Source organism: Desmodus rotundus, chromosome 7, assembly GCF_022682495.2.
Source record: "Desmodus rotundus isolate HL8 chromosome 7, HLdesRot8A.1, whole genome shotgun sequence".
NCBI classification, from domain to species: Eukaryota; Metazoa; Chordata; class Mammalia; order Chiroptera; family Phyllostomidae; genus Desmodus; species Desmodus rotundus.
In genome coordinates this window covers 74,092,722-74,117,736 of record NC_071393.1, presented here as the reverse complement: position 1 = coordinate 74,117,736, position 25,015 = coordinate 74,092,722, and the positions used below count along the sequence as shown (strand labels likewise).

General features: G+C 55.6%; 1 protein-coding gene across 9 annotated transcripts in view; it reads right to left on the bottom strand.

Moving 5' to 3' along the window:
- Positions 1 to 18,142, bottom strand: part of PAK6 (p21 (RAC1) activated kinase 6) — a 34,812-nt gene extending 16,670 nt beyond the window's left edge. For 2 of the 9 annotated variants that reach the window (XM_045201583.3, XM_045201588.3), the window contains exons 1-3: positions 17,422 to 18,142; positions 16,586 to 16,667; positions 5,670 to 5,786 (exon numbers count right to left, since the gene is read on the bottom strand). The gene's annotated coding sequence lies outside the window, so the exon portion shown is untranslated. Of the gene's footprint in view, positions 1 to 5,669; positions 5,787 to 5,944; positions 6,026 to 6,253; positions 6,407 to 16,585; positions 16,779 to 16,813; positions 17,072 to 17,275; positions 17,312 to 17,421 lie in introns of those variants that run through there. The other 7 variants (XM_053928285.2, XM_045201584.3, XM_045201587.3 and 4 more) reach the window with 7 other exon arrangements.
- Between the last annotated feature and the right edge of the window lie 6,873 nt (positions 18,143 to 25,015).

Below are 25,015 nucleotides of genomic sequence, written 5' to 3'. Positions count from 1 at the left end.
GACGCGGGGCGCCAGCTCAGACTCGCGGTGACCTCCTGTCTGTCTGACACCTCTCCCCAGCACAGGGCAGGGAGGTGCTGAGGATTCTTTCCCAGGCTGGGATGCATCGCTGTGACGGAGGAATGCCTTGAACTTTCCTCTTCTGAATGTCTGCAGATACTACTTTCCGGCTGGCCGGCCCATGACTGGACCAGAGGGGGGGTGCCGGTGCTGGGAGGGAAGAGCCCAGCCCAAACCAGTTGGAGAAGGAAGTTCCCTGGGCACAGCCCCTGCCGAGGCTGCTTCCTCCAGCAGCAGCTGGCAGAGGAGCCCGTCAGTTCCTGGAAAAGATTGTCTGGAGGAAGTGCTGCCACACCCAGTGAACCTGAGGGCAGAGCTGATGGGAGAGTTCGGGGAACCACAGAATGGGGTCACTGAGGGGTGGGACTGTCATGCTAGAGGAGACTCGAGACAGAAAGGGAAGTTACTGTTCTTCAGCACCTACTATGTGCTAGGATCAACTCATTTAATCCGAACAACAACGCTAGGGGATAGGAATTATTATTATTCACAAATCCAGATGGGCTCAGAGAGGTTAAATAACTTGCTCAAGGTCATAGAACTGGGACGTGAAGGAGTTGGGGTTGGCTCCTAGATGTGGTTCCAAAGCCCCTGCTCCGCCCACCAGGCCCACTCTGAGGGCCCTGGGTTGCTGTTCATCTCCTTCCTGGGGTCTCTGTGAATACGGCCAGGCTGAGCAGCCTGAGTAAGCTCATTGCAACATGTAGTGGGGGGTGGGCCAGGGCCAGCTCCATCGACCAAGATTGCTAGGTTCTTTCCAGGCTGACCTGTGAGTCAGAAGCCCAGGGGGCTGGGGCTGCCCTGACTTGCAGGCGGACCCTCACTTTATCTGAAACCAGATTTCTTTTTGCCTTGTGAGGTGTGGGTGAAATATTCCAAAAAGTTCATGTTGGTGGCTGTGATGTCAGGGCCTGGCATGTATGAAAAAGCCACAGAAGCAGTAGGGGTGTATTCTCTCCAGTAGGTCAGGCCGCCTCCACAGGGTCTTGGCCTGAAGGCAGGCAACCCACAGGCTTGGCTCCAGGAGTGGTAGGCAGAGCTTTGTGGCTGCTGCTACAGTTACATGGCCACACGGGGTTTGGGTGGTGGCCTTCAGAGCAGGGTGCTGTGGCTTGGCTGGTCTAGAGTTCATACAGAGGTAAGCAGAACAGCCACAGCGTGGGGGTCACCCTCCCACACTGCTTCTCCTCTAGGGCCAGGGCCTGGGTTGTGAGGGCTACCAAGCTGCTGGGTCCCTTAAGCCTCAGACAGGACTACAGTGAAATGAGCCTGCATCTGGACCTCACACCAGAGCTCTGACATTCCAATGAGTGCTGCCCCTGGAGGCGGCCCCTGGGAGTGACTCTGACTGTTCTAAACAGTCAGAAGTCCTCTTTGGGGCCCATCTTGAACCAACATCGACTGTTCTCTGAACCTGTCGTCTCTGCTTTCACTGGAAGTGGTGGTATCTGACCTGGTCACCCACCTTATCCTCCAGGCCTGGCTTCCAGTGGGTTTTAGCTATTTCCACACATCAAATCCCTTTCAAGGAATGGACACTTAGCCCATGGAAGGGATTCACAGAAACACATGGCAGGCTGGGAAGGTGGCTTCCAGAGAGCAAGCCCAGGGAGTGTGCAGCTACTCTGAAGGGCGTGGGGCTTGGTTGGTTGTGTTCTGGGGTGCTGGTTAGCTGTCTGTTAGGAATGAAGCCGGAAGACTGGAAGAGAGGAGGCAGCTGTACCCAGTGCCCTGCTCGAGTGCCAGTGAGTGAGAGTGGGGGGCGCACCACAGCTTCCTCTGCAGGAGGCTCAGGGCCTGCTAATCAGAGCTGAGCTCTGGCTCAGTGTGGCCCCAGGGAATGTGGTTTCTGAGTTCCAGCTTGTGGCCTTGGTCTACTGTCCTTTCTAGGCCTCAGCCTTTTAGGTGGTGCCCAGCGAATGGACTCCTTCACCTCTGCCAGCTTCTCCTACACGTGGCAGAGTGAGAAGACGAACAGCATCTGTTCCAGCTTGAGGGCTCACTCTGGGCACCCCCAGTCACGGTGACTCAGGGAAGGCCTAGTGTACGTGCCAGGTCAAGGCCGAGCACTTCATGTGCAGTCTGCTCACCACAAGCCTGTGAGGTAAGATCTTTACTGTCCCATCACGCAGATGAGGAAACCGATGTTCAGAGAGATTAAGTGACTTGCCCAAGTGAAAGAGCAAAGGAGGGGCAGAGCCTGTCTGTCTGCCCCAGGCGCTGATAGGAACATGGATGCAATCAGCTGCCGCCTCCCTCCACCCACAACGCGCAGTTCTCGGCCCATCCAAGGTGCTGCTTGTGCGAAGGCACTATTCCAGAATCGTGGCACTGACACAGAGGTATGACCTGAGTTCCACAGCAATTAGACAGGCACCCCTACTACTGCCACCCTCTGGTCACAGAATGGCCCACAGAGGACCCTGTCACGTCCCCTCCAGAGCTGGGCCCTCTCACCCGAACATCTGTGGTTGGGCTACCCAACCTCGTCATGCCCCCTTGGGGACTGGCTTCCCGCACACCTGTCCTGAAGAGCTGGGTTTCTCGTGGCCCCTGGCTGAGAAGAGCGTGGGCCGCAGCCAGCCTCCCACCGCAGAATCCTCATCAGCCAGAAGATTTTTCTCAAACTTTGCTTTCTAGAGTTCGTTTAAATATAAAATTATATTATTCATTAATTTATTCAAAAGTACATATTGTGCATTTACTCTGCTCCGGGCTCTGGGACCACAGTGAACAAAACAAAGCCCTTGCTCCCGTGGAGTTAGCTTGCTTTTCCAAACAGATATTGCTAGTCACCCTCTTGAGCTCACCTCCCCCCCGAGGAGATGGTGATGCTCGCCCTGTGGGGCTCAGTCATGGGGTCTGGCCTCCCCTCTGGCCCTTCCCAAACTGCTGTCCTTCCTGCCTGGCTCCTGCTTGCACACTGCTTGAAGGAGTTCCGTGATGGGGAGCTCCTGGGCCTTACTTCGGCCCCTGCCCTCCATCTGTCTGTCCCCTTGCTACTCATCCTTTGTGTGGAGCTGAGCTCTGTCCCTCCTCAGCCTCCACCAGGCATCCAGGACTGCCATCTGCCCCTCTTTATAGGGCATGAGAGTCAGGGGAAGCAGCACCCCAGCACGCTTTCCTGGCCCCCAATTATATACCAGGGGGGAGGGCCTGAAGGGAATTTCATTTGCTTTTCTGCCCAGTTGTCACTAGCAGTGCGGGTGGGTCCTAGACCCAGGCCACAGCCCTCAAGGCCGTAGCCTGAGGGTTCCGTAAGATTCCCCAAGGAACTTCCCCAGCACTACTGTGCTGCAGTGTGGAGTGTCCCCAGGATGCTGAGTAGTACTCGGGTCCTGTTGTCCCACTGGAGCGGCCCACAGAGACGCTGTGTGTGCAGGGCAGAGGGCGCTGTGCACATAACAAGCCTGCTTGTCTGGGCTCCCCCGCCCTTGTCATCATTCCCACACTATAGGTCCCAGTGAATCCCCAGGGGAGAGATAATGGGGCTGTTGTTGAAAAGAATATGATAATAAAGCTCATTCAATCACTTGTGTCAACACTCCAGTTGAATAGGAGGCCAAAGAGCCAGGCTGGCCAGCCAGAGCAGGTCAATATTGACTCAGGCCCGCCTCTCAGGCCTGGCTCCAGCAGCACACTCAGTGCTGCGGCCCAGCAGCAGCAGCTCAGGGCGGCCCAGCCCTCTGACCTCTGCTCACTGTACTGAGAATCCTAACCCCCTCCCCAGTCCCCAGGACTGCACTTTCCTGGGCACAGGGTTTTGTCTGAAAGAAGAGAGAAGGGTGGCCTGCCTGGGGGTGCTGCAGGCCAGGCTCCGCCTCACCAGCCCGGATTTTCAACAGCTTCAGCATGCAGAGTCCTGAGTCCTCATGACAGAGTCCTCAGTGCCTGGCCCGAAAGAACCTCCAGAGTCTCCCACTCACAAGATCAGGTCTCCGATCACACAGTCTCCATATTAGGTCTCCAAAAACACACAGATTATGTTTTCACAGCCCTTAACTTTATCTATGTTGTTTACTTCCTCACTCTATGCTTATAGTACCACTACGACTTGGGCCAAACCTGCTTTGCTGGGTGCATTTTAAAGACAACAGGAGGCTGGGGAGAGGAAGGAGGAGACGAGAAAGGGAATATACACAGGTACATGTATAAAGTACCCAGAACATGCCAGGCACTGGCGGGTGCTTTTTATTATTAGTGCCTTCAATGGTCACAACTCTATGAGGTAGACATTATGTGCTCTGTATTACAAGTAAAGAAGCCAAGTAACGTAAAGGGCTTGGAGAGAAGTTATTGTTTGAGATGGTAAGTGTGGAGCTGGGATTCAAACCCTGATCTCTCTAACTCCACGCTCCTCTATTATGATGCTCAGAGAAGGTAAATGACCTGCCTCAGATCACATAGCTACTTAGAGATCAGACTGAAGGCCTCAGGCCAGAGGCTCCCTCTACCCCAGGCAACATCTGTGTGGAGGGTCACCACAAACACATACAGAGCGTGCTGCTGTTTCTGCTTCCAGACTCATATCCCCTTCTAGAAATGGGCCCCTTCCTGGGGCCAGCTCACTACCCACCCTCCATGGACCCTCTTCTGCCTTTACTGTCTTCCCGGGGCTTCGCTCTAACAACCTCCAGCGTCTCCTGCCACAGAGCCAGATCATTTTCAACGTTCTCCAAGCAAGGAGAGCTCAGGTAGCTTCAGCTTTTCCAATACTAACAAGTGGAGGTGAGAGACGTGGTCCTCTGATGGACTGTTCTCATTTCTCACTGTGACTCCTCACAACTATCCTGCAAGGAGGGCATGATCCTTCCCGTTTTATAGCCAAAGACATTAAAGTTTGGAGAGAAGTAAAGCGACTTGCCTACGGAATCAAAGGCAAGGTTAGGATTCGAACCCAGCTCTTCTTGGTTCCCAGTGTGTTCTCAGCCACTGTCCTATACACGGCAAAGGGGGGGCTCACAGCATTGCAATACATACTGCACCAGCCACAAAAGGTCTGAACACAGACCCAAGCCTCCTCCACTCCTCCACCCACAGAAACAAGAAGACCCTAAAGGAACACCAGAAGGGGGCAAGACACAGAAAGCACAGCTATGCCCTGGGAACTCCTTGTCTTAGCTCTTAGTGTCGCCAGCAGCATCTCCACCCCAGGTTGCATGCTGCTCACTGGGTGACAGAAAAGCTGGAGGGATTTTAGCAGGTTGGAGGTCCGGGGAGCGAGTTGTCAGGCTGGGTGTGCAGAGCAGCACCTCTGCCTGGGACTGCCTCCTGGCCTGCTACTGACTTCCTGCGCACAGCTCTGGTGACGCTGCCTTGCTCCAGACAGGCATCATGCCTGATGCCAGGCAGAGGCTGGGCCAGGGGGCAGGGCGGGGCATTTGAAGCTCAGCAGCCTACTGTGGGCTGAGGTGGTGGAAGTAACAATGCACCTCCACTAAGGATTGAGAAATGGCACCTAAAAATGACAGCTGCTGCCTAACAGGAGCAAGAACGGGCCAGCCTAGGAGAGCCACCTGCCTGCTCACTGTCCCTTCCAATCTATCCTCATGCTGCTCTCCAAAGGCTCCTCCTGGACACCCTACCAGGGATGGCGGTCCCTCACTCACCTCTGGCCAGCTGCCTCCCTCGCCTCCTCTTCTTCCTGATTCCTCACCCTTCAGTAGGCAGAGCTCAGGCACCAGGTGAGGGAACACTAAGCACCTTCCCAGTCAGTCCTGTGAGACCTGGATGGAAAGAGACCAGAAAGTCATTGTGACAAATATGACAAGTGTCCCCACGGATTTTGCTAACGGTGGGAATCCAGAGCATTCTGAACAGCCCCATACCAGCCTCCCCACTGAGCCACTTCCTCAGGTGCGAAGGGAGGAGGAGGGATCCTCACAGGTTGCAAGGGGGCAGTGTGCAGCGCTTGCGACCCTTCTTCCATCGGCTTCCTAACCCACAGCAGCCACACAGCGCCCCCTTCCCTGCCTCGCAGGCCCAAATGGGGCGGGGATCCCAGCGGGCCAGGCGCACTCCCGGAGGTAAATCCCCGCCCGCAGCGCCCGAGCTCTCAGGCACCGGCGGCTCCGAACTTCGGGGAATGAGAAAAACCGGGGAAAGGGGGCCACGAGTACAGGGAAGCTTGTCCCCTCGTCCCGGCCGCAGCCCGGGAGGTTAGTCAGCTTCCAGGGGTGGCTAGGACACCCACCTGAGAGCGGGCAGCCTCCGGAGCACTCGGAGAGGGCGCGGGAGTCGGCCCGCCCTCGGCGGGAAGGACCTGGGCGCCAGGAACAGCCAGGGGAGGCCGCGCTTACAAGTTGGTACAGCGCCCGCTTCACCTGGCCGCGAGTTTGATTTCAGGGTGTGGCCCCAGGTAGGTCTCGGCGGGGAACACATAGCCTGGGTTTGCCCGGGAAAAAATGCCAAGGGGTGCAGGGATCTGGGGCCGTGGCCAGGAGCCTCTGTGCGCGAGTGGCGCCTCCCTACTCAACCCTTTCCCTCAAACCCTTGGTCGCCACCTTCCTCTGGCCCATCACCTTGGGACCCTGATCTGGGCCTGGCCCGCTGTGATCTGCCAGTGGCCACGCGGTCCCAGGGCGTCTGAGTAGAGGCCCGCCGGACCTGGATTATCCGCTGAGACCCCCTCTGTGTAACTAACTCATCAATTTGCATGGTAGATGCTCTGGGCTGCCTCCTCCCAGATCCTAGAGGTGCCACTGTCACCCTCCCACACACCTCGGAGAGCCCCAGCTGGAGTCCTGCCACCTGCCACCTTGGCCTGTCTTGGGCAGGAAAGCTGGAATTAGAGAGATTCCAGTTTCCTTGCCAGACCTTGCTCAGTTCTAACAACCCTCTGGCCTCAGGTAGGGGACCTCTGGGGGAAAGAAAGCTTTCAGGAGCCCTGCAGCGGCAAACAGAGGATGGAGCTCGTTTCCACAGCCAGCACCTCCTGGTTGTACCCTAAGTGCCCTGGCTTAGGACCAGGATGGCTTTTCCAAGTGGCTCACTCCTGACTGCCCTTTGCCCTAATTCTTTTGATTTGGAGGGTGGTTTCTCCTGTGTAATAATGTTGTGGGGAAGGGGCAGAGGCCATCTGTCTGTCTCTTCCCCAAATAAAGAAGCGAGAATATCCTTGCTGTCTTAGACTTGGGCCCCCAGAAAGAGCTGTGTCCAACTGAGTGTTGAGGGGATTCTGGCTTGGAAATTCGGTGCACCTGCGCCCCAAATGGCTGCCCGAAAGCAGAGGCTGAGTGACTGATAGCATAACTGCAAGGGGACCCAGGGCAGTGCAGAGGTGTTGGGCACCTCAGACTCTGGTTATTTAGGTCACTGTTGTCATGCATCATTTTTCCTCACTAATTCTTCAGACATATCGGCACGTGGTTTATGGATAAAGCGATTGCACATGGGCCGTGTTGCTCAAGCACTGTTTACTCCACACTCCCGCCGAGCACAGCTAGGGTGGGGGGTGGAAATTCGCCAGCCCCAGGCAAGCCTGCACCCTGACTAGCTGCCTCAGCGTCCTCAGCCTGTGTGGGAGAAGCATGGCGGTGCCTGCTGGGGACGCTGGCCCTGTGAGCCGGAGCGCGGTGTGGAAGCTGGGGTGACCGCAGGCAGGTCTCTGCTCTGCTCCTTACCCTGTCTCCCCTCCTCCTCTCCGCGTCTTCCCCCCAAAACTGTTTCTCTTTACTCAGGCTACACCATATGCCTGACTCTGTTAGCCAACCTCTGACCTCTGGTGGCCCCCCAGGAAGCTGCCTGCTGAGCCTAGGACAACGGGGCCATGTGGTACAAATATGGCTTTCTCCACAGATTAGTTACACAGCAGTACTGGCTGTGGGAGTGGGTTGTGCTGGGTGGGTGGGGAAGGGGGTTTGCAGGGGGAGTGGGTTGCTGAGGATTTGAAATGAGCCATGAACCAAAGCTAGAATGAAATGTATAACATCACTGAACCTAGAATCAGCACCCTAAATTATATTTTACTGACTCACAAATGCACGCATGAATTCTTTTCTTTTCACACAAATACCTTATATACCAAAACGACAGCTCTGAGCAGTACTTTTGAACCTTTGAACTATGACAAGGTATAAACATTAGAATATTATCAGAAGTGAATTGTTATTTAACATGGTTTGAATCCGGCTTGGGTATTCCAGAAAGGCTACCAGCCAAGTCCTATCCTCACCCTGCAGGCAGTGAGTCTAGGGAACCCTGAGGTCCCCCCATCTTTGGGAACTTCTATGGGGTTTGGGGAGAGGTAGAGACCCCCAAATAAGACTGACTATGGAGGTAATGAATCCGCCATCACTGAAGACCCCAGATGTGCTAGAGAAAAGGCTCCGTGGGCTGGATACTAGGCTGGACCAGGGTACCACTCAGGGCCCTCACAGCCCCACGTTTCTGCACTTTTGGTCGTACCTACAGGTGGGTCATCAGCACTGGGTTGGATGACTGTCTGCAAGTTAGGATGGCTGGGATGCGCAGAATAGGTCCTGAGTGATTAATTCCTGCGTGTGCCTCCCCGTCTTCTCTATCCTCCTCTGAGCCACGCCCAGCTCAGCCTGCCCAGGAGGAGGGGGCAGAACTACAGTGCAGGAGGAGGCAGGGACAATCTGGGGAACAGCATCCCTTCCAGCATCCCTGTGCTTGCCTCTGGCCCTGTTCCCAGGGCGCTGTGCCTGGCTAGGCATAGGGATCAGGGGCGCCCTCTGGAGAGCCCTGGCCCCTGACAGAGGCCTTCAGGTTGAGGGAGCTGTCCATGCACTGCCGCTCTACAGTTTGGGCAGGAGCTCCGAGCAGGGACAGAGAACTGACACTTCACCATGGGCAATAGCTCTTGGAGCCCTGCCAGCGCCAGGGCACTGGCCAACCAGAACTGTGTGAGAAGGCACACTGGGCGGGGCGGGCACTTCCCTGCTCCTTCTCGGCCGTGTCTGTTGGGGCCTGCCATAACGTCTGCGCCCCTACAGCTAGGGCTGGGAGCCTGGGTTAGGACCAAAGACGGAAGATATGGATCAGCTTGTGGTTCAGAAACACAAACACATTATCCTTTCCCTGCACCTTTCTGTGGTGTGACTTGAAAAGCTGCCTGGGGATCGGGAACACTGCTGACAAGCTCGCTCACTGCCAGGGCTCCTTTCTCTGGATGACTCTGCCCTCCTCTAATAATACTAATAACAATACCTGCCAATTATTAAATGCTTCCGATGGGCCAGGCCCCATGCTCAGCCGTTCACAGGTATTATCTCACTCAAGGCTTCGCCACAACCTTGGCACAGAAGGATACCATTATTCTTCTCATTTTACAGGTGAGGAAACTGAGGCTCCGGGTGGTTAAGGAACTAGCTCCAGGCCTGGTAGTTACTGAATGGTGGAGCCAAAGTTTCAACCCAAGTGTACCGCCTGACCATTGGCTCAGAGGCCCTGGTTCCAAGGACTGTCTGATACAACTTGACCACGGTGGGTCATGGTCCTGGGAACAGTTGGTGGGGGAGGCACCAGTCTTTTGCCTTTTTGCGCCAACTCTGCCACCCTGTATGGGTAAGTCATGCGACACTGATTTCTTCCCAATTTCTGACGAGGAAATGAGGACCCCTACACAGGACTGGGGGTGAGGGGCAGAGGGGCTTCATTTTCTCCCACCCTGTCACTGATTCCTCTGCTAGGAATCAGGTGCTAGATTCCCCCAGTCATGAGCCAGCACCCTGTCTGGAGTCCCTGCACCAAGCCCTCTGTCCTTCAGACTTGGAATGGGCCCAGGACTGTGAGGCCCCTATGCAGGCACTGCTGGCAAGGTGGGGCCTGGCACACCTGCTTGCTACTTGGCTGGAGGAACCCTCTGGCGCCTGGGAGGGAGGCAGTCTTTGGAGTAGATCTCTTCCTCTCCTCTTCCATGCTGTCCAACACCCATCCCTTCCTGCTCTTGGGGTGGCCTGGGCCAGTGTCCCTCACCCTGATGGCACCACATCTCTTTCTCTCTCTGTTGAAGGGGCTGAGAGGCAGGTGCCCATGTCTGAGGGCCTGGGAGTGTGAGCTGAGCGGGTTGACATTGCCAAGCCCTTGGGGTCCGTGAGCAGGACAGAGGCAGAGCCCAGCTGCAGAGCGTGGGTTCTTGAAGGATTGGAGCCTTTCTGCCTCTCTAGACTTCCAGCATGTCTCAGTCTCTACATGTGTGTGACGGGGGAGGCAGTGTCGCCTTCCCTCCAGGAGGGGGTGAAGTGATGAGATGTAGAACAGGGTGAAAGGTTCCTGACCCTTGGTAAGGGACCAAGGAGAAAACTCCCCTCCGCCGTGCCATGTATGCACACAGCTGCCTTAGGAGCAACAGAGCCCAGTCTGGTGTGCCATGGGGGCGTGTACCAGGGTTCTTCCAGCAGAACTTGCTAAGGAATCAACCCTACAGCTCTATCCCCTCCAGACCCTGGAAAGAGAAGGGGCAGCACAGTCTGGGCCAGTTAGGGATTTGGGAGAAGTCCATGGGGCCCCCTGCGTGGCTGCTGGACAGATACAGCCTGCGGCCTCGAACCTCCGCAGAGGGAACTCCCGCACCCAGAAGCCTCTCTGTACTCTTTCTCAAGTTTGTATCTGTACTAGGCTCCCTATGCCAAAGCGAACATAGAAGGCCGATTCTCCCCAAATGCAAACTGACACACTTGCCTGACTGTCCCAACGAAGCCTGTTAACCTGGACGAGCCACTCAGAGGCAGGGGCCACTGTCCACCCCCGTCAAGGGGCTGAGGCTGGGGCAGTGTAGGCTGTGGTGCCATTTTCAGGACAGGGGTTATAAGCTGCCCTGGGGAGGGCTGGGAAAGAGTCACTTCTGTGCTGAGAACACACATCTTAGAGACATGATGAATTCATTTAATATCTTCTCACTGTGATCACTTTGCAGCCCTGCTCTTAATGGGCTCCACGGTTCCACCCAAATGTCTGTTGCTGACAGGTTAGCTCTCTGGCTGGCACCTTGGCTGGCAGAACTAACAGCTGGAAGCCTCCTTGAATGGAAACCCTTCATTGCCCCAATGCCTTCGTTGTCCTTTCCTTTCTCTTCTGAGCCTCCAGTGGCCACCCTAGTGTGAGGCTGGGGCAGGGCTGTGACTGGCACCCAAGCCCTGGTGCCCAGGGCCTGACTTGAAGGAAGGACAGGTGAGTGGGGGGAGTAGAAGGCTTGTGACCAGCTGAGGGCTCAGGCAGGACAAAGGGAAGAGTCTGAGGAAGCACGATGCTGCTATCCGAGCCCCCTTCACAGCCCTCCGGCCGGAACACCTGAGCCCTAAATGCACACGGTTCACAGGCTGTGGGCGCTGTGGTCCCCTGGGAGCGCCGACCCCCGCTACAGAGCCCGAGGAACGCTGCCTCTGTTTCTGCACTGCGCTGGCGTCGGACGCAGGACCCGTCTAACGGCCGCTGGGCTGGGCTGGGCTGAGAGCGTCCTGGAGGGGCCCAAGTGGCTGCTGCCCGCCCTTCTCAGGGTCTTTCCTTCCTGAGTCTCTGGCCCACACTGTGACTGCCCCAGGAGTGGCAGCCTTCAGGACCTCCATGTGGATGCTGGCGTGGCAAGGGCCTGGTGTGCACTGCCACACCCTCGCTGGTGGCTGGGGTGATGGACCCTTGGGAGGCAGCCCCTGCTCCTGTCCTGACCACCCCTCCTCCACAGGAGCCCTGTGCCCTTGCTCACTCTCTGACCTTGCATCCTTGCCCCTGGGCTTGGCTCCACCCTCGCCAGGGTCCAGAGCTCCGCCTTTCTGCATTCCAGATGCACCATCTCCAGCAAGACCCACAATAGTATAATACTGAAGTCTTCTTGTCCAACCTGGGTCTGGTGACAGGGTGACAGATGACAGGCCTCCTGCTTCTGAGATCTGACCTCTAATGGTGGCCATTGGACATTTAAATTCCTGCCAGGGGTCAGAGTATATATACAGTAGGAAAACCCACCGGAGGTAAAGGGCCTCCCCTGTGCCAACCCCCAACCTCTGCCCCAGTTTCTCTTTCATTCCTAGACACTCTCATCATTATCCCCTTGGTCTTAAGACATCAACAGCCTTCTGGCTAAAATGTAAACTGCCTCCTAGGGACAAGCAGAACTTGAGTCAATCCATTTACACTCAGTCGCCTGGGTAGGGTGGGCAGAGCCTCTGTATGTGGGGCTGTGCTGAGCGAGCAGGAGCTAAGCTGGGCTTCTATGAGGAGCAAGATTGGTGGTGTGGGAGTGGGGTGTGTGGCAGGACTGGGACCATTCTGGCAGGAGGCACAGAGGAGGGCTGGGACCTGTCCACCCTTCTACTTTGTCAGGCCAGGCCACTGCTCTCAATCCATCAAGTTACCACCGGGCAGCTAGTGTGTGCCCCTGCTTGGGGTGCCTTTGAAGTTGCTGCCTGTGGAAAGGCAGCCCGAGTAGTGAGAGTACTGGGCTGGGAGGCGGGAACCCCCAGGCCTGAAACTGGCTCTGCCACCAATTAGCTGTGTGACCTCAGGACCCACTTCCCTTCTCTGGGCCTCTTCTTCCCTCTCTAAAATCATGGGGGCTGGATTAAATATTCCTAGGGACTCCTTTTGAATGGGCTCCAGCCATCCAAGGCAGCCAGCTCCTTCCTGGGGCAGCCCTTTCCACCTTTGGGCTTCTCCTCATCGACCTGGACTGTGCTCTGGACCTGCGAGGAGGCTGTCGCCAGTGGGTCCCCAGGCTTCCTCCACCCTCTGTGCCTTTTTGCATAACTCCTCTTGAAGCCTCATTTGAAGCTGAAAGAAAGAAAATGGAGACTGGAGGCTCCAGGCCAGGAAGCTGAACCAGAGAACCAGTCCTTCCAGTTTTAACCCTGTTGCTGCAGCCTTCAGGAGCTGGGGCGGACAGGCAGGCAGCAGGGGGCCTTGAGCAAGGTGACCGGTTCCTCGTTATTTGCCTTGGGGCCAGCTGCTGCATTGGGATCAGAGAGCAGAACTATGCCTCAGCTGACCTGTGCTTTCTGGACCTGCTTTTCTAAGCACCCAAAGGCCCCCACTTCAGATCCTGGGCAGCCTGAGTGTGCAGGTCACAGCCCTGCCCCCACCCCCTTAGCCAGAGGCCTAGAGGCCTGAGCCCTTTGAGTCTTGGGCAAACCGGAGCCAAGCAGAAAGATGCCAGCATTTACTGACAACATAGCATTTTGAGGGGACAGCTTTGCCACAGAGAACCCATAGGTGCACCAGCAAGGCCATCCTTGTCTCTCTGTAAGGACGCGGGTCTTGGCCCTGCCTCATGTGCCGTAATGAGATTGTATAGGAAACGCCGGCCGGAATGGGCGTCCCTTTGCTGGGGCTCATGTAGCCCCGTGTGGTTATGAGGGGACCCCCCTTTTTTTGCCTGCTGATTCCCCCAGCACATGAAAGTCTTGATGTTCTGGGTCTGTCTTGTCCTTTCAGGTGAACAGAGCCAGGGATTATCTTGCCTAAATTCATAGAGCAATACCCCTCGGGTAGGAAAAGAAAAGTGTCTCTGCGTAGGAGTCCCCTGCCACAGCAGTCCAAGAGATCGCTGGGGTCTCCAGTCTGGCCCTTCTGCACAAAGCACCGCCTCCAGGGGTGTACAGAGTTCTTCAAGGAAGCGGGGCCACCCTGTGACGAGATTCCAGGCCCAGAGAGGAATGTGACCAGAGTCAGACCAGGCTGCTAGATTCCTTCACTACATACAGTCCATGTCAAGTTCTCAAGATGTCCAACTCTACACCCCCAGAAAAGGAAGGAAACTCTTAATAGTCTCCAGTCATTCTTTAGAGAACGTCAGTGGAAAAACCATTTGCTATTTGGGAAAAAAATGGATCTGGTATTGCGTTTCTTCCAGCATTATCAGGCATGGATCTCTCAGCATTCTGAGTGCTTCAACTTTTCTAGAAGGAAGAGTTCTTCCAAAGCCACCTCCTCCATGAAGCCTTTTCTGATTCCCCTGGAGGTCGCCGTCTCCCGGCACTTTGTTTCTCTAACACTAACAGTCACCACAACGGTAACATTGCTGAGCGCTCGTGTGCCCGCCTTGCTGCTGAGTGTTTGCACAGGGCCTTATTTAGTCCTCTCAGCAACCCCATCTCATAGGTCCTATAATTATCTCCGTTGGACAGGAGAGGAAATTAAGACCTAGCGAGATGAGGTAATTCATCTGAGGTCACCTGGCAGGAACCGGCTGCCCGGGGCCTGGCACTCACCTGCTGACTCTTGCTGTTAACCCTCCACCACTCTGCCTTTCCTGGTCCCTGAGAACCTGTCTTCTGCCCAAAACAGTAGAAGTTGCTTCATCCTTTGTGTTTTCATTCCTGGCTAATCTTTTTTTTTTTTTAATCTACATAAAGTTCTATGTTAAGAACCACCTCCCAGTATTGGTCTAAATTTATAAATTACCCAGACTGAATGGGTCACGACTGATATTTTAGTGATGAGTAGGGAGCCCAGAGTGATCAGAAGGCAGCAACCCCTGTCGCTCGCTGGTCATGGCTCTGCAGCTCAGCTTTCCTTTCCCTCCTCTGCTGAGGGCTGTAAGCTCCCCGGGGCAAGGGCCCTGTCCTGTTCCTTTCTTGGCACTTCCCCCACCCTCCGTTTCTGCTACCAGTGTTTTGTACTTAGGAGTCAGGCAACAGCTGTACCCTGCCTGCCAGCGAGCCAGACCAAGGCACCAATTGCCATCTCCCAGGTGCTGCCGGAGCCTGCATCTTGCCAAGAAAGGACAAATTTCCATTTATCTGGTACCCTACGCATCTCACCTTGGCCCTTAGTGGGCCCTAGGGCTGACTGAGCTCAGAAGGGGGCTTCCAGTCAGCGTGCTCACCCCAGGCAGGAGGGCCAGCGGGGCCTCAGGAGGTTGGGGACTCTTTCTGCCTCCAGGCTTTCACCTTCCCATGCTCTATTCCAGCCTGCTGGCCAGCCCACTTCCTTCCCCCAAGGCATGTGCGCAGACATGAGCTCTCTTCTCCAAGCCCTCATGGCAGCAGGCTGCAGAATGCCTGTGGATGAGGTTTGCCAGCACCCTTCCTACTGCCCAAGTCTCAGAAACTGCTCCTGAGCCCTGGACCTTCCCACTCATGGAGTAGAGGGCATCTTACAAGGAGGCCTCTGCTTTAGGCCACAGGACAGCTTCCCATGAGTCCTTCTGGCCTTCTACACCCAAGACAGAGTGTGCTGGACTTCCCTCTGGGGCCATGTGTGTAAGGAATGTAGTCTCAGCATTTCCGCCTTCCACCTGCCCCCTGCCCGGCCACGCCACAAAGGCAGGCAGGTATAAGAAAATCAGCGTCCAGAGCCCTCCCTAAGCCATTTTTAAACTTCAGGTAGCCTTTCCCTCTCCTTCCTCCATATCTGGCTTCTGCCCTCTGCTCCTTCCTGGCTCCATCAGCTGCCCCCTGCTTGCCTGCTGTTTGGCACTGCACACCCTCTGCCACTCTGACCCAGCTGGACACCAGCTGCTGCTCAGCTTTGCACACATGGGGGATCCCCGGGCTTGGAGTCACCTTTTGCGGGAAGGCAGGATTTCTTCATCCTGGAGCCAGGCGTGGAGGTTAGTTGAGAGGGAGACACTTAGGGGTTCATCCTGACTCTGGCTCCATGGGCTCCCCCTTCCTGCACCTTCCCTGTGCCTGGCACATCACAGAGAGCTCAGCTCACAAAGAATCAGTCTGTTCTTGGGGGACCAGGAGGCCCATGCAGCTCCCACACTCCCACCTTGCAGCTACTCACAGGGACACAAAGCTTTTCCCAAATGAAGTGCTTCCTGAAGCCTTGCTAGGGGTGCACAGCCACTCCTGATCTGCAGAGAGGACCCTGTGCTTGGCCCAAAGGCCTTATTCCCGGCTAGATGGGCTTCCGTGGAACCCGAGGGCCAGGCAGCCCAGAGAGCTCATCCTCAACGCTTAGAACCTGGTCCCTACCAGAACCAGCCTAGGAAAAGAACCCAAGCAGGGCCCCCAACCTTGGTGTATGACACCAGAAGAACAAATCACACTGCATTAGCCTTGCTTCTTGGTGGGGCCCCAGCGCTTTAACACCCCAAGCTCATTGGGCCTGACATCCCTGGACAAACCAGGTTGCTCACCTGCAGCAGCAGTGAGGGGCCAAGGCCTGTGAGGAGGAGCGGCGCTCAGCCCGGCACCCCCTGAACCTTGCCTGCCACCGGGTTTCAGAGTCGGACTGTGTACCAGGTCAAGCCCTCCATAAGGGCATGGCATGCAGCCTGGGTCCCAGCGACGCTCCATAAATATGTGTGGGGTGAATACAGGAGAGGAGTGTCTCAGAGGTGGTAGGGAACAGGGCATCCAGGAGGGGCGTCCGGTGGCACTGGCTTGGCCCAGGAGGAGAGGAAGGTATAGGCAGGGATAGCAGAAATAAGGACACCAGAGGCCAGGTTGGACTGGGCTGTTTCAAAATTGATCTGGAAAGGGAGTGGCAGGTTGGACGGGGCCCACAGGAATCCAGAGCTGCTCCCCTGTCCCACATAGCAAGTAGCCTGGACACCTCTGCACTCCACCCTGGCCTGGGAAGCCTGAGCCCATGTCCGCGCCGGTAGCAGGGACCTTACCGTGGCTGCTCCTCCGGGCAGCTGGGCCTCGAGCTCCCCAATGCAGGCTGGTGCTTGTCTCTAGCCCAGGAAGCGCCACTCCCTTCAGGCAAAAAGGAAAAAAAAAAAAAGGAAAAGAAAAAGAAAATCTCAGTGTTTTTCTTGCTCAGCCATTTCTCCCAAAGGCTCCTGGTAGGTGTCGTCCTGCCTCTGTGGGCACAGAGCCTCCTCCCTCGGCAGCTTACTCACCGGTGTGCCCGTGAAACTGCCAGCTGTGTGGGGGAGGTGGGGCCCACGCCCCTCTGCCTGACACACTCCGGAGCATGCCCCGTGGGGGCCAGGGGCTCTGGCCTGAGTGCGGAGAGGGTGTGCCCTGGCCGGCACTCTTCTCAGGAAATGCACCCCTGTGAGCTTGGCAGAGAACCCACATAGACACTGACGGGCACCGCATGGGCGAGTGACAGAATTCCTCGGTAAAAAGCTGTCTCCTTAGTGCCCAGGGCTGTCAGGAGAGGGAGCAGCCCACGTGCTGTCCAGCCCACTGGCAGGTTGGCTTCCATCCCCGGCCTGCCTCCCTGGACCACTCCCTGCCTCGGCATTCCACCTTGTGTCTGTGCTGTGGACTCAGAGAGGGCCCGGGCTTGTCTGAGCTGGAGCTGCTCCTCACCATGCTCAGGCCGGGTGCTTAGTTCCCTTCTCCACAGCACCCACCTCAGAACCTGGGCTGGTCCAGCACCAGTGAGGGTGAGCTGCCAAATCCCCATCCCCAGCTCTCTGCATATGCCCCCTGCTGTCCTCCGCACGGGCAGCACACACACTCGCACACACGTGGGGCCACACCCAGCAGAGCCACCTACCTGCCCACTCCGGCCTAAGCCAGTCCAGCCTCACTCTCCAAATGCCACTCTGACCCTAGAAGATACTCATTTACAGAAATATCTCATGGAAGGTGAGTTCAAAGCCAGCCCGGGAGGATTCCAGTCGGCATGGGCCAGACTCCCCTTCTCTCCTGACACCTCTAGAGGACACAGCAGCCTGATCACCATATCTGCTATTGCACTTTGTTGGCGGGAGTCTTTTCCATGGCGCCTCGGGCCCCCGCAGCGTCTTCCACGTCCTTAGGAAGTGGCGGCAGACTCTCAGCAGGTCCCATCTTCCTCGGTGCCCAAGGTAGGGAGGGGAGGCTGGAAGGGGCGAGACTCAGGTGAAGCTCCAAGTTTCCAGTTCCCCAAATAATCAGATGCAAAAGGGAAGAAAGAAACCTCCAAGCCAGCGGGTGACTCAGTGTCAGTGGGCCAGCTTAGTCACCTAGATGACTGCTCCCGGCTCCTGGAATGTGAGGCAGGGAGCAGTGCCCTCCCCCACCTGCGGTCCACAGCAGGGCTACCGGAGGGAGCGTGGCCCGAGGAGTCCCAGCCGGCCAGTGGCAGCCTGGCAGGCGGCACCGGCGGCTCCAGCGTCCTTCCCCGCCGCGGCGCGCCCCTCCTCCACCGCGCACCGCGGCTCACTTTGGGATTTCTCCATTAAATCCTCAGGCAGCGATCTGCTCCAACGTTGCTTGGCAATTTTGATATCGTCGAGGGTTGCCATGGGGAAGAGGGTGATGTCACTGACACAAAAAAACCCACTGAATTTACAAATCAGCTGGGGCTGGAGCTATTTATAAAAACACGTTTTTCCCTGCCTTCCTTTACTGAGGGGGAGGGAGAGGAAGGGCTGCCTGCCGGGATCAGCGGGAGCCTCCCCCAGCCCCCCAGAGGCCAGACCTCCCAGACTCCCCACCCCCGCAGAGCTGCGAGATTCAGACCTGGCCGGCCCTGACCACAGCTGGGCTGAGCTCCCTTTCCGGGTGTCAGCTGGTTTTAATGTGAGCAGCACACAGTGGGTGCTGGACAGCATGAACGCTGGCTTCCTGGGTTTGCAGGAAGCAGAAGGCAGCCACTCAACCTGCCCCCTAGGTATCATCGCCCCTGGTCAGAAACGGAGGCATTTGCAGGTAGGTAGTTTGAGCTCCTTTGCGCATGCGCCCATAGGCCCCCTCCCCTGAGCGCTCCAGGTGGAGCCCGACCTTCCACAGTGCCCTCCATTCTCTGAGCCTCCCCGCCTTCTTCGCTGGCTCCTTCACTTCTCTCAGTATCCCCCTGTGGGGTGCCCAAGTTTTGGCTCCCTGCTCCTCTCTCCGCACCGTTACCCACACTCGGTCGAAATACCCTCCTCTCCGTGGCTTTGACCACAGACCTGGCAATGCTCACCCTGGAGCCCAACGTCCTGCTGTCCAGCTGCAGGTGCCGCCCTGACCACCCAGCTCCCGCTCCCACTGCTGCCCACAGATGGGAACGTGCCGGCTCTTCCCACTCCCCAGCCCCTTACAACCAAGGTGGCACTAGGCTGCTCACTGTCTGTCTTTGCAAACTTTCATACATTTTCTTCCGTAGTGAGCAGTGTGGTGTCCGGGTAAAAGCCCAGGCTCTGACCTCAAGTCCCAGCTCTGCTGTTTGGCAGCCAAGTGATCTTTGGCATGTTATTTACCAACTGGACTCAATTTCCTCATCCATAAAATGGGGATGATTTCGCCTGCCTTCCAGGATTATGGGAATTAAATGAACAAAGCTCCTGGCACAGGGACCGCTCATACTGACAGCTCAACAAACATGGATTTCCTTCCTAGCTTTCCGCTGGCGTGACTGTGGCTGTTGCTCATTCTTATCCACCTACCAACAGGGCGCAGGCTGATCTTTTAAACCATGACCCCAGTCACCTCCTGTGCAAAGGGCTCAAGCTGAACACATAGACATTTTGACCGAACTGCAAAGTATTGGACCACATGGCATTAGCCATAAAAACTTCAGTTAGTCAGGTCCAACTACCAGCCATAGAACCCACCCTAGCTCCATCTTGAGCAGGAAGGAAAGGTTTTGACGGCCATCAGTTAACTAACTCCTAGCGCTGAGGAGCAGTCTGGGGCATCCAGTTCAGGACCGAAGCCCGTGCAGCCCCGAGGTCTCCAGGCACCCGGACTGACCTGCACGGAAGGTCCTCCCGCCGCACGCCCCACCTACTGCTCCTGCACACCTAGTCCCAGAGCAGGGAGCAGCGTGTGGTCAGTGGGCTCAGGCCACGTGTCTACCTCTGGCTTTGGTAGAGGGACGGTAGCCTGGGCATAGTGCTTCTGTCACCAGACACGGCGTGGTGAAGATTGGGGTGCTGGTGCTAAAGGAAAGGGTGCCTGAGGCCCCGGACCAGCCATTTGGTCACCTGGGCATCTTTGGCACATTTTCTAATCATTTCTAATCGCTCAGTGTGATCATCGGTAATCGTTGATTCTTTTGTTCTTCTTGTCTTCACGGACTTCCGAAAATGGATGGCCTGCATAAGCAGACTCATTCCTCTGCTCTGTCACATTGCATGACTGCCTGATTTGGTGAAAATATTGGCAAATTTAGATCTATTTCTTTCACAGGTTGTAGAAAGGGTGGCAGGATGGGGTGGGGGTGGGTGGGTGTGGGCAGGGGGAAGGACCTGCCAGCCTGTTGAAGAAACCCCACAAAGCTTGGCAGCCTGTAGCAGGGGGCAGACGTACAGAAGCCTCTGCTCCTGGGCCAGTGGTGTGGCCTGTGCCCTTCTTTATCCCAGTGGAGTCGCCTCTCTGTTAACCCGGGAGGCTGTGAGTTGTCCAGGGCAGGAATCCCAGCATGGTGCTGGGCACATAGTAGATGCTCATGCAAACTTTGTTGAATGAATGAATAAAACACCTGCAGGGGTTCTGTGCTCTGGCCTCCCTTACTTGGAATATGGTGAATCACGGAGCTGAGAGGGATTCTAGAATCATCAGCCCCACCCCTTCTTTTACAGGTGAAAGAGCTGCAGCCCGGAGATTAAGTGACTCAGCAAAGCCACACAGGAAATGGGGGGGAGGGTCAGGGCTGGAATGTGGCTTCCCCTCCTCACAGGCCTCTTCTGTGCCCTTTGCTGTCCTCGCAGGCCCCTTCCGCTCTAGCTCGGCCCGAGTGCGATGTCTCCCTGACCTGGTCAGAGGCAGCAGTAGCGCTGTCACCACGGGCGTTTCCGCCTTGGAATCTTGGCTCTCAGGGCTGCAGTGTGCAAATCAGCCAAGATGGTGTCCTTACAATTTCTTAATAAAGTCTTTCACTTGAAGCTTTTTTGTTTTTGAAAATGGACGTGTACTTAGAGTCTCCGAAGCAACTTGCCTCATCTGCACCCTTTTGGTGAGTTAGGTTCATCTGGAATGGTCGCCTGTATCAACAACGCCCTTTGCATAGTTTGAAAAGAACCATTTGGATATGCTTAGCCAAGCCCCGTACCAGTGAAGTCCTAAACTTCCCCTAATGCTTCCTAGGCTTTCCCAGAGACTGACGTTTCAAAAACAAGCATAGTGTTCTAGTAATGTGGGAAGAATTCCCTTTCACTGCCAAATTTTTCTACATCTTCAGATTCTTCCACACACTCTCCCACCTCCTCGCGCCGCATGTAGAGAGGGCGCTTTACACGGGCCTTTTTGATGGTTGAGCGGGCCTGTCTCTACCTGCCTACACTCGTCAACACCTCGCACCTCAGGGCCAGGATGGGAGGAACAGATCCTGCTCGCCTTCATCTCCTACCATTCCGAGCCAGGGCAGGCTCCCAAAAGGAAGCCTTGGGTTGATGAGCAGGTGCTGTCACTGGAGACCTGTGTCCTGCACCCCAGGCAGAGCTGCAGTTACCTCAGAAGTGTCCCTCAGCCCTGGGCCTCCAGGACAGCCAGGGCAGAGGCAGGGGCCTCACCTCCAAAAGATTTTCCCAAATGGCCTCCTGCATGGCAGGTGGGGTGCCTGGGGAGCAGATGCCTCCAGGGCACCCACCCACCCTCTCAGGTGTGGTAGCAAAAGGGAGGATGACCAGGTCAAGCCCTGGGGGTCCTCAGTAGGAAGGATGCTTAAGATTGGGGTACTCTGGGTCCCTTCTGTGCCCTCTTTGGTGTGTTTGGGGTGGGGCGTAGGGAGGCCCGGGTAAGGAAGTGCCCTGGTGGCAGGGCAAGGTGTGTGGAGGAGGGCTGGCAGGGGGCTTTTCCTTATCGTGCTCCATGGAATAGGAGCCTACTGGGCTGCAGAGTAGGGGATTTCTCCAGCAACTCTTTACTACAAATAAAGCAAATTGGAAAAGCCCAGGAGTTACTACCAAGAGCCCTGCTACCTGGCCACCGTCACTCTGGCCTTGAGCAGAAGGCCCAAGACTGGCCCTTTGCCTAAAAGCGAAGAGCGGAGGCCTTCCAACAGCCCATGTGGGCTGCAGAACCTGCCTGGAAACCAAGGGGCAGGGAGGTGGGGAGGAGGCAAAGGGACCAAAGTGGCATCTGACAGAAAACAGGGATTATTCCCCAAGAAGCTGGTTTGGCATCCCCCACATCTCCAGGGCAACCAGGGGAAACCAAAAGAGAGTGACAAGGGAGTGGTCAATGGGGAGACAGACCCACAGGAGAGGGCAGCGCCAGCAGCTCGCCAGAGGCACCATTTGGACGGCATCCCTGTCCTGTCCAATCCGTCCCAATGCTATAGGGGGTGCGAGGGAGTGGAGCACAGACCAGAATCTCTGCGACTAGCAGTGGCCCAGGCTAGGGACTCTGCTGTGGACCTCCAGGAGCTCCCCCTCAGGAGAAACAATGTACTTCTGCTTCAAGGGAATGGAATACTTTTTCCAGGGGTGGGTGGAATTGTGAAAATACTTGGTTTTGTGAGGTGGGGTGGCAGCAGCCGAAAACATTTTAATAAAGTATTTGGCAGGTGCCGGCACAGGATGGATCTTTCCAGCTGTTCATTGAATCCTCAAAACACCAAAATGTCGGTGTTATCACCCCAGTTTCTACAGATGAGGAATCTGCGGCTCAGAGTGCTGCGCTGACTGTCGCTGTGACCCCGTGGCTGAGGCAGGGACCCCCGGGGGCAGCTCTGGCTCGACTGTTTCTGGGTGACACTGCACAGATGGCCGAAGGGAGCCATTCGGTTGGGGTCTGGCCACATCCTGCTTTCCCAAGCTGTGAGTGCTGCAGAAAGGGATGTGAGGTCTCTGGCTGGCTTTCATCTCTGTGGGACAGAGGACAGGGCCTTGAGACTTCAGGAGGGAGTCAACACTCAGTCCTTGGAAGTTCAGTGGCTGGCAGCAGGCCCAGCAGTGGCATATTCCTGGGAGCAGCCTCTATGGGAGGGGCTGGCCCATCTCGGTCAGAGCACGGAAAAGGCGGCACTAGCAGAAGGGGGCTGGGCCTTCACTGAGACAGTGAAAAAGAAAAGCCTTTTGTGGGCAACCCTCCCCACTAAGCTGATTCTAGGGGCACTTCAGGGGATTGACCCTGCGAAGTTAACAGCAAGGTGAGGGCCAGCCCAGAAACAGGTCAGAGCAGTTACAAACTGCAGAGTCCCTAGTGCTAGACTCTTCAAGTGCGTTCTCTTTCCAGCAGAGGACGTGATGGGCCTCTGCCATCCCAGCCCTAGTCTACCAGGAGCAGAGTCCTCGACACATCTCAGCTTCTGCAGTGGGCAAGGACTAGTGATGATTCTGGCCACCCAGGTGATACACAGCGGGAAAAGGAGATACGTGGAGGGTTCCTAATGCCCCGACAGTGACTGTAGCTAAAAGCCAGTTTTTCTGAGCACACATTATAGGCTATGTACTGTGCTTACTATACATTAACTCCTTAAATCCTCAAATAATCCAATTAATGAATCCATTCAATAAATATCCATTGAGTACTTGCTGGGTACAAAGCTCAAGTCTCTGTCCTTGTGTAATTTATGACCTAGGTCGGAACTATTATCCCATTCAAGAAATGAGAAAACTAAGGCCTCCTGAAGTTAACTCCCTGGCTCAGTCACTGACAGGTCAGGGGCTGACGACCCAGGCAGTTTCCAGTCCAGGATGCGATTTTGCTACCAAATCCAACACCACCCGTGTGGCGGACACTACTGGTTGCCTCTCCAAAGCCATCTCATCTCTCTTCTCGCTGGCTGGAAGAAACCCAGTGTATCTGGATGTGCATTCTTCCCCTTCCTATGGGATCGGGGAAAGGCCCCTCCCCAACACCAGTCCCAGGGATGACTCTTAGTTTGGACCAATTTCAGTAATTGCCTTCCTTATGCCAGGGATCAGTGTGAGAGCCCAGGGCATGGAACAATATGACCAAGAAATAAGAGGGGAAGTTTGCCGGGAGGGTTTTGGGAAAGTTTTCTTATACTGCTCCAAGTTGTTGAGCTTGGAACCGTGGGAGCCATCTGGGTTGCCAAGGAGACCAGCCAGAGGACAAAGCCAGCACGCTGAGGACGGCAGAGCAGAAAGCTGGGCCTGGGTCCTGCACTAGGGGCTCAACCCCAGGCTGGTGTCACGTGAGCCAGCAGCCCTTCTTACCCCTCACAGTACTTTTAATTATTTTGTGATTACTCTTGCAGGTGAAAACTACCTAATACAAACCAGCTCCAATACCTGTCATACCATGAGGGCTTCCAGGACACCCCAACCCAGGGTGGCCCTCGTATCTGCTGAGTGTCCTAACACACCTTTGGCTTATGGTCATAGCTTACTTTGAGATGTCCCTTGACCGACTGCCCTGGATATTGTCTTGGATTTTAACCCGTGACATCCTGTTTCTCAAGCTAAGTTATAAACTCCCTGAAGGGAGCCAGCATGCCTTATGTCTCTTTATCCTACTGGAGCCCCTGTAGAGCTCAATTATTAGCTAATCTTCTTCGACACATTTCAAGAGATTATTTCCTGTCCTGGAGTGGGTAAAATAACACATTTAAAGTAAAACAGGAGGCCCTGGCTGGAGTGGCTCAGTGGATTGAGTGCCAGCCTGCCAACCAAAGGGTCACTGGTTCAATTCCCAGTCAGGGCACATGCCTGGCTTGCAGGCCAGGTCCCCAGTGGGAGGCATGTGAGAGGCAACCACACATTGATGTCTCTCTCTCTTTCCCTTCCCCTCTGTCTAAAAATAAATAAATAAATAATCTTGAAAATAAGAATAAAGTGAAACAGGATGCAACAGGTTGCAACTGGAGGCCTGAGTGAACACGATGGATTATACCAGCTCCACCTGTCTCTCCTGTGCCCATCTCTGAGCTGGCTGCTGAGGAGACAGGAATCTACCACTTGCTACGAACCAAGAAATGTTCATGTTTGGCAACCATATCGTGCTTTCAGTCCTCACAATGCCCTTTGGGGCAGGAACCATCAACACTAGTTTCCATACGGCAGGCTGACCTGCCCTGATCGAGCAGGTGGTAAGGAGCAGACATGAGGTATGAGTCCGGGTTTTCCAGTTCTTAAATCAAGTTCTTGGGGCTTCCTATGCTTCCCCTTTCCTTTTTCCTATTAAGCAGTGGTCACCTTTTATCCATTGGCTCAGGACGGGGATGTAGCAAAGCATAAAGTAGAAATAGTTCCAAAAGCCTCTACAAATAAGTC